Below are 10365 nucleotides of genomic sequence, written 5' to 3'. Positions count from 1 at the left end.
TGCGAGGCTCTGAACATTATAGGGAGAGAACATATCCCTGTCCATATTAATGTTACATGTAAGTATGTCACATTCTGATCATTTTTGGTGCCCTGTCATTTTACAGATTTCATTCTGACATCATGCATTTATAAACCCATGATCCTGCAGCAGTGTTTCCCTGGGTTCCTGTGGTGGGGGTGGGGGCTGTCCTGACTGCTGGAGCTCTGCTACTCACCATCTACTGCACTCTGAAGAGGTGAGACTTTCATTGACATATACTGTTAGTTACACATCAACCTCCACTAGAGGTCAGTAGAGAGCAGAACTCACTCTGTCCCTCATTACAGGAAACACACAGGAGGAAGTGATGCCACAGCAGACACACAGGTAATAATGTCAACAACCAAAGATTTCAATCCTAATACCATAGACCGTAAGCAAATTAATTTACATAAAAATGTTGGAGGGAGGGGTTCGTAAAGTGCTCATTCAATGTGTCTTCTTTCACATTAAGGGACTCCCCTGTGACACAGCCCCTCAGATAGATGCTGAGCCCTCCGATTATGAGAACTGGGGAGAACCACCACAGAACCTGGACAGTGACACAGACCATCAGATAGATGCTGAGCCCTCCGATTATGAGAACTGGGGAGAACCACCACAGAACCTGGACAGTGACACAGCACCTCAGATAGATGCTGAGCACTCCGATTATGAGAACTGGGGAGAACCACCACAGAACCTGGACAGTGACACAGACCATCAGATAGATGCTGAGCCCTCCGATTATGAGAACTGGGGAGAACCACCACAGAACCTGGACAGTGACACAGCACCTCAGATAGATGCTGAGCCCTCCGATTATGAGAACTGGGGAGAACCACCACAGAACCTGGACTGAACAGAACCACCACAGAACCAGGACTGAAGAGAACCCAAACAGAACCTGGACTGAAGAGAACAAAAACAGAACCTGGACTGAAGAGAACCACCACAGAACCTGGACTGAAAAGAACCACCACAGAACCAGGACTGAAGAGAACCAAAACAGAACCTGAACTGAAGAGAACCAAAACAGAACCAGGACTGAAGAGAACCAAAACAGAACCTGGACTGAAGAGAACCAAAACAGAACCTGGACTGAAGAGAACCAAAACAGAACCAGGACTGAAGAGAACCAAAACAGAACCTGGACTGAAGAGAACCAAAACAGAACCTGGACTGAAGAGAAATACCACAGAACCTGGACTGAAGAGAACCAACACATAACCTGGACTGAAGAGAACCACCACTGAACCTGGACTGAAGAGCGACAGCATCAAGGTTTACCAGACAATGATCTTTATCTTTTGAGTAAATGCTGGAATGTAGATTGTTCTCCTAATGATCAATACAGTATGTATATAGATGATCAATACAGTATGTATATAGATGATAAATACAGTTAATAGATGATAAATGGGATAGATTATGCTTCTGCTCTTTTTCTATGAGATTTGGCCATTTCCAGATTTGATTACATTTCACATAGAAATATTTGTAATTTTTTATGAGCAAATTATTAATTTCAATCTTGGCGATATAGGCTCTGCTCCTTCAGGGTAGCAGTAAACTATACCAATCCCCCAGCAGGAACACAGAACCTAACAGGTGGAGGCTGGGGTGGTGGGAGGAGCTAATCTCCTGCTCATGATCAGAAAACATTGCTACTCACTCACTGTATAGCAACACATAGCCTGTATGCTAGTCTAGCATAGACTACTTCTTCCTTGTATGGATGAGGGAGTATTCTCCATGATGGTTCACGGAGCACACTGACTCAGCTCGAAGCTGGTATTGGGAAGAAACAAGTGGGCAGTATGATAGGTTACTCTCGATGCTAGTTCTACTTAGCTAGCTTGTAGCCGGCTATTGATTGACAACAGAGCAGCAACATGGTTGATCCTCGCAATCAATCACATCCCTGCAGCAGCCAAACACTGCAACATGAGCATATTGAACGATGCTGGGAGGTTCAAACACAGCTAGCGAGCATTCACAAAGAAAACATTATATCAGAAATCAGCAGCATAGCTAGAAACAGCTAGTTACAGCAGCAGAGTCAGTGGAGGAAAAGAAGCCAGCGTATAGTAACAGTAGTTACAGCAGCAGAGTCAGTGGAGGAAAAGAAGCCAGCGTATAGTAACAGTAGTTACAGCAGCAGAGTCAGTGGAGGAAAAGAAGCCAGCGTATAGTAACAGTAGTTACAGCAGCAGAGTCAGTGGAGGAAAAGAAGCCAGCGTATAGTAACAGTAGTTACAGCAGCAGAGTCAGTGGAGGAAAAGAAGCCAGCGTATAGTAACAGTAGCAGTTGTAGACTGATGTGAGAACAGACCCGGTCAGTTTAAATAGACCACAGAATAAGGTGGTGGTGAATGATACTAGTCTCTAATTGGACACTCGGGTTTCCTTTCTGAACTGGCCTACTTTTCTCGTGTACTTATCTGTTTGCTGTCTATAGATTGTATTGCTTATCTGTTTTTATGGGATTTTGCCAATTCCAGATTTTATAACATATAAAGTTTTGGCTTGTCTGCGTGACACAAAAAGAAACAATATTAACAGGAGCTTTTAAATATTTGTAGCTCTGGAGTTGCTCCTGATGTGTTTAAATATGTTTTACTTTGTATTGCTGTCAGATATTATTGGTCATTTTATATTTTATATTATGTAATACCATATTGTTCAGTGTCATGATATTGCTTGTTTTATTATCAAATTATTCATTATTCATTATTATGTATTTTATTTTACATTGAGTACAGTATAAACATCATGTTGTAAATAAGCTGAAGTTTAGGCAACAAATAAAGTGATTGTTTTATTAACTTACATTGATTCATAACTATTTCCACTTTGATGTTGTTTCTTGTATTTCTACCTATTGGACACAAGATGGTAATACTGAACCATGTAACCGTGAGTGGCTAGACACACACACACACACACACACACACACACACACACACACACACACACACACACACACACACACACACACACACACACACACACACACACACACACACACACCTCTCGACCTTGCCAGATTATTTCCCAGTAGTTCAGACATTGTACAAGTGTGTGCGTTTGGATGCCTGTGTGTGTGTGTGTGTGTGTGTGTGTGTGTGTGTGTGTGTGTGTGTGTGTGTGTGTGTGTGTGTGTGTGTGTGTGTGTGTGTGTGTGTGTGTGTGTGTGTGTGTGTGTGTGTGTGTGTGTGTGTGTGTGTGTGTGTGTGTCAATCCCTAGACTATTGCAGGAGTACTATAATATAAGTTGTCCAACAGATTTCCTAGGTGGTGAAGATCTGGATGGACTATTTCTACTTTCTTGTATTTCTTTGGGAATGGTTCATACTGCTACTGGTGTCTGGAGCTCTAACTCTCTGCCCTATCCAGAGCCGGGCGGCCCTATACGCTCACTACGCAAGTTGCGTAGGGCCCCACAAATTACGCAAGGGCCCCGCCTCCCCCTCGTGTTAAAGCGAGTGTCAATGTGTCAATGTTTACAACTTCGATGAAAGGATGAAGTGGAACTATCCTTCCGGTCACAAAAAGAGAAATAAAAACAACGAGAGTGAATTGCGGGAACAGCAATCAGGTAAACTTGTGTTCTCTCCTCTCCAAGTTTGATGTAAAGTTAAATTGATGTGCTAGCTTGCAGTGCATCTGTCTCTAGTCTGTCTGTCTTGTTATCCTAGCTGGGCAGTACATCTCTTGGTCTGTCTGTGTCTTGCTTGATTACCAGCCACTTCCAGGGCTGTGTTCTGTTACTTTGTGCCTGACAAAAGTGAGAGTGAAATACAACTATCTATTAAGTTTGATAAACGCTAACGGGCAACGGTGTTTATAAACTGCAGCTTGGAAAATATAACCGCGTCGCCCATGAACATGCGTTCATATGTGTTCATATGATTGTGCACAAAATGAAACTTGCGCTTTCCAGTGGCAACCTCTGTGGGGACCAGTCCAGACAATATATGGGCGTGATGGCACTCCTCTTAGGCGCACATCATTTTAAAGCAAGACAATGAATATCTAGTCTCTCAGTCAAGGTTTAGTTACAACTCTGGACTAATGCATTATGGAAAGCAATGGATTGACATTGACTATTTGTAAGGGCTGTCGTGAGAGAGAGTGGAACAAGGTGCAGCAGAGTTAGTGTTCATCATAGAATATTTAATATCAGAGAGAACACTATACAAAACAATATGAGAAAACTGACAGCCAAACAGTCCTGTCAGGTGCAAACACTAACAGAAACAATTACCCACAAAACCCAAAGGAAAAACATGCTCCTTATGTGTGACTCCCAATCAGCAACAACGAGCTTCAGCTGTGCCTGATTGGGAGCCACACACGGCCCAAAACAAATACAAAAACATAGAGAAAGGAACATAGAACGCCCACCCAATGTAACACCCTGGCCTAACCAAAATAAAGAACAAAAAACCCCTCTCTATGGCCAGGGCGTTACACTATTGATCTATATATTTAATTTAAAATGTTGATTAGCTGGGCATACTGGGCAATATGGATGCACATCTCTCAGTAAATAATAACCATCAATTATTCATCCAAGCCATAGTGTAAATAGTATTTTATATTTTAAAATGTATAAAAGGAAATCTGGGGGAGCCAGTTTGAATGGGCCTGAAGCAGCTGATAAAATTAATAATAGTATTGATATCTTTAATTTACAGGTGCTATGCTTAAGTTTGTCAGTAGAGAAGATGCTCGATCATCAGCCAGTACAAGCACAGACTCAGTTGATCCACATCCAGCTTCAACCAGTACTAACACAGACCCAGTACAGCCGGCTTCAGCAAATACTAACACAGACCCAGTACAGCCGGCTTCAGCAAATACTAACACAGACGCAGTACTGGCAGCTTCAGCAAGTACTAACACAGACCCAGTACAGCTGGCTTCAGCAGCTATTAACACAGACCCAATACAAGTACTAACACAGACCCAGTATGGCTGGCTTCAGCAAATACTACCACAGACCCAGGTGAAGTACAGGCAGCCTCAGCCAGTACTAGCACAACCAGAGGTGTACAGCCAGCATCAGATACAAGCAGCTCAGACCCTAATAGAACAGTTTGCTGCTCCACCAAATGACCCAGCAGACTGGCCCCCCAGTCTTAACAGACTCTATGAGGACTGAGTTAGTGCGCGGAGGTCCATTCAAACCAGGACTGGATTTTTCTTACCCTAAAGACAAGTCTAGAAGAGGTTTCCATTCAGGCTTATTACAGAGACAGCTGTCAAATGGGGAAAAGATTACCAGGAGCTGGCTAAATGGGGAAAAGATTACCAGGAGCTGGCTAAATGGGGAAAAGATTACCAGGAGCTGGCTAAATGGAGAAAAGATTACCAGGAGCTGGCTAAATGGGGAAAAGATTACCAGGAGCTGGCTAAATGGAGAAAAGATTACCAGGAGCTGGCTAAATGGGGAAAAGATTACCAGGAGCTGGCTAAATGGGGAAAATATTACCAGGAGCTGGCTAAATGGGGAAAAGATTACCAGGAGCTGGCTAAATGGAGAAAAGATTACCAGGAGCTGGCTAAATGGAGAAAAGATTACCAGGAGCTGGCTAAATGGGGAAAAGATTACCAGGAGCTGGCTAAATGGGGAAAAGATTACCAGGAGCTGGCTAAATGGGGAAAAGATTACCAGGAGCTGGATAAATGGGGAAAAGATTACCAGGAGCTGGCTAAATGGGGAAAAGATTACCAGGAGCTGGCTAAATGGGGAAAAGATTACCAGGAGCTGGCTTTCATACTCAATTAAAAACAACGCTGTGTATTGTTTTTGCCGTAAGCTCTTTTCTACAAAAGACTACAAAATAATAAAGGAAGGCGTGAATGACTGGTGAAATATCAACGCCATTCTGAAACACCATGAGGGTAGTCCTGAACACACAAGCAATATGATTAAGTGGAGAGAACTTGATCTGCGCCTAAGTCGGGGACAGACTCTTGACCAGATACAAATGACAATTTTGGAGGCTGAAAGAAAGAGATGGTGGGATATCCTTACACGTTTAATAAGTATCACCCAGTCTCTGGCTGAAAGAAACCTAGCATTCAGTGGTTCATCAGACAAACTCTTCCAACCAGATAATGGAAACTTCCTAAAATAGGTTGAATTACTGGCAAAATGTGGCCCCGTTATGGAAAATCATCTCAGCAGAATTAAAGATGGAGAGACACATGCTCATTACCTTGAAGTGCAAACAGAATGAACTGATACAGATTGTGGAAGCAATAGTGACTCAAGTAAGAGACAAAGTACTTCTCCATTATCGTGGACTGTAAACCTGACATTAGTCACCAGTAGCAAAGTCCATTATTCTGAGAAGCGTGGCTTTAAAGGGAAAGCCAGAGATCAAGGAGCACTTCCTCTGCTTTGTGAATTTAGAGGTTTACAACAGGCTTGAATCTGTCCACTGTCATCTTAGATAAGCTCAACGAGATGAAGATTCTATTTGAAGATTGCAGAGGGCAAGCGTATGACAATGGGGCCAACATGAAGTGCAAGCACCAAGGAGTACAAGCCAGACTTCTCAAAGAAAATCCCAGAGCCGTGTTGGTCCCATGTGGAGCACATACTCTAAACCTTGTCATTGCAGATGCTGCCAAATCTTCAAAAGATGCAGTTGGGTTTTTTGGGCATGTGCAAAAGCTCTTCACCTTCTTTTCAGCTGGCACACAAAGATGAAGTGTTCTGAAGAAACACGTGAACATAACAGTGAAGTCATGGAGTGACACAAGATGGGAGAGTAGGCTCCAAAGTGTTCATGCAATCAGGTATCAGGCTTCTGAGGCTCGGGAGGCAACTCTAATACTCTCTATATTCTGTCTCTCTCTAGTTGTGGTTATATGTGTGGTGAGATAGAGAGCATCAGAGTTCTACATGAGAGATTATGTGCCTTCGTCAACTTCAAGAATACCAACATGACTGCTCGCGCCTTGGAGAGGCTCCAGGTGAGTGGTGGGATGAAACATAATGCTGTGAAATGCATTTAACTATGTGAGATGTGCTTTCAATTATTTAGCATGCACTATAGGAGATTGTACTTTTGGGACTATGCAATTGGTTCCATTGTACTATTAGGACTAGGCTATTGGTTCCATTGTACTTTTGGAACTGTGTTATTGGTTCCTATTGGTTCCACTTTATGTATTTTGACAGTGGCTGCTGGAGAGCACCAGGCTGGTGATCAGGTACCCAGACCGCTGGATGCAGAGAACCCCTCCCTCTCCTCAGAGGACCAACCCTATAGGCCTCAACACTTCCTCAGCCTCCCAGTACGACTCCACAGGGTATGGACATCCATCTGTCTGTCAAAACATAATCTATCATTTAAAATGATATAAGCATTTGTAATGTTTTATTCTAAAGTGTTACTAATCTATGGGCCATGAATTGTACAAAATTACAGACAACTGACAGAAGGTGGGGACAGGATTGTGTTTTCATACTGTTTGTGTGTCTCTCTCCCAGGCCCAGGAGGATGGCTCCCATCAATTGTGATGAGTGTTTCTTCTGGAGGACCACTGGCTGTCTCTATGATGATAAATGTTGCATCAAATACAAGCCTGACCATAGATGAAGAGACAGGAAACCATGGCAACCCTGACCACCCTGACCATCCAGACTATCCTGAACACCACGCACCGTCTGGATATGACAGAGGGAGGAAGAAGAGGAAGAACATAATAATGAATATGAAGATTGAGGAAGAGGAGGAGGGACCGTGTACTGTACCTACCTTAAAAGGGAACAGGAAGCTTGGATAGAATGAGGGTGTTGGGGAGTGTCACCACTTTTGTAGTCCTCTGACACACAGACAGAACACTGGACATACAGTATGAGTGTGTGAAGTGTCAATCAAAGTGAAGAGGGGTGCTCCTCTGATTTCCTTTCCCCTCTCCCTCGGCCTGAGCTGTTTTGGAAATTAATTCCAATTGAATATAGGGCATGTTCCAGGCAGACTATATTGTCCCAGGCAGACTATATATATATATATAGGTATGTGTTTAAGATATGAGTTAACCCGTGATTCCCGACTGCGCAATTGATGATGTGGCACACAACCATTGGTTGCTGCACACAGCTTGACTGAAATGTAGTCAGCCGGGAGCACCCCCAGTGTCCATGTGGTGTTCTAACATCCACACCAGACCACCTTAAATGAAACAAGTAGTGTGCTGTTGTGATATTGGAATGAGACCCACATCTTCAGTTCAGTGAATATATACTGTACATGTACAGTCAGTGGACTAATACATGTATGTTCAGTGGACTAATACATGTCTGTTCAGTGGACTAATTAAATTCAAAATGACCAAATTGACAATATGAGGAGCAAAGAATGATTGTTTGAGAGCATCAATGTAAAATGACAATCTGTTTGTATCCTCTCAGCATGTGGGGGAGCTGGGTGTACAAATGACTGTTTTATTATGTCAATCAGTTGTATTCATTCATAATGAAATACAGTTTTATCAAATCATATGTAGTGTCGTTATTAATGTAATGTCATTATTCAGAAAGGCTATGTATAACGGTGTTATAAAAACCAAATACAGTTTTAGCAACATGTTTGGGGAATGAACACCACCCCCACCAGAACTAGTGTTTCTCAAACCTCTCAGGAGGGACCCATCTATCCACTCTCCATATTGTAGCCACCAATGAAGAAATACAAGTAGCCTATGACATATAAGACAGACATTTCTTGTAAAGTCCCTCTCTCTCCTCATGAAGATGTTCACACCTTTCTTAAAGCCCTTCACCGAGAGAGGGTCCCCGGTTCGAGCCCAGGTAGGAGCGAGGAGAGGAACGGAAGCTATACTGTTACATATGGATAAAAGGCTACATTAGACCATATATGGATAACAGGCTAAATTAGACTATATATAGATAACAGGCTACATTAGACTATATATGGATAACGTGGTTTATTAGACTATACATGGATAACAGGCTACATTAGACTATACATGGATAACAGGCTACATTAGACTATATATGGATAAAAGGCTACATTAGACGGTATATGGATAACAGGCTACATTAGACTATATAAGGATAACAGGCTACATTAGACTATATATGGATAACAGGCTACATTAGACTATATATGGATAACAGGCTACATTAGACTATATATGGATAACAGGCTACATTAGACTATATATGGATAACAGGCTACATTAGACTATATATGGATAACAGTCTACATTAAACTATATATGGATAACAGTCTACATTAGACTATATATGGATAACAGGCTACATTAGTTTATATATGGATAACAGTCTACACTAGACTATATATGGATAATAGGCTACATTAGACTATATATGGATAACAGGCTACATTAGACTTTATATGGATAACAGGCTACATTAGACTATATATGGATAACAGGCTACATTAGACTATACAGTATATGGACAGCAGCAGTCAATACAGCAGGCTATGGTGATCATGATACTGATTCCTCTGCTAACTAATGCTACTACCAGTACTGTACACAAGGGTCAACAGTGTAACATAATATGATAGTGGTATGTTGTACTATTACAGACATCAGTGTTTGTGTCCTTAAATGTGACTTTGTCAAGTAGCCAGTGTTGTGTTTCACCATTCTATCTGATGTATTGTTATGTTGTTATTATCCCAACGTTATTGAGGACATTATTATTAGGATGGTGCAGTAATGTTGAGATGCCAGTAGGGAGAGCTCTAGTCTAGAACACTGGAACAGACATGTTAATGTCTTAAAGAGGAAGGAAAGGACAGTTCTGTATCAGCTACTTGTGTTCTGACTACTATAAATATGTATCAACCACAGAACTGACACTTTCTAGCAGTTTCCACTCACTACCAGTCAGTTGACTCACTGTACAGACCTCTCCTCTCCACTTCACTCTATAAGTACTCTTGACAATATCTTGAAATATAGTTTTTAGTTATTAGTCATAAGTCATATTCTTGAGGGTAATGTATCATTTTACTTCTTGTTATGTTTTGAGCTGTGTTTTGGTTGTTACATCAGGGTCAGTATTCATAAAGTGTCTCCGTGTAGGAGTGTTGATCTACATAGGGATGAGATGATTAACCTGGGTAAAAAAGACATGTAAACAAACATTGTAACACTGTAGTGTGTGTGTGTGTGTGTGTGTGTGTGTGTGTGTGTGTGTGTGTGTGTGTGTGTGTGTGTGTGTGTGTGTGTGTGTGTGTGTGTGTGTGTGTGTGTGTGTGTGTATGACACAGTGGATTTAGCTGAGGGCCCTTCAGGACCAGACTGATAGGGAGTAGTGTG

Source organism: Salmo trutta, chromosome 38 (genome assembly GCF_901001165.1).
Source record: "Salmo trutta chromosome 38, fSalTru1.1, whole genome shotgun sequence".
NCBI lineage: Eukaryota > Metazoa > Chordata > Actinopteri > Salmoniformes > Salmonidae > Salmo > Salmo trutta.
Note: the sequence above shows the minus strand (reverse complement) of the source record.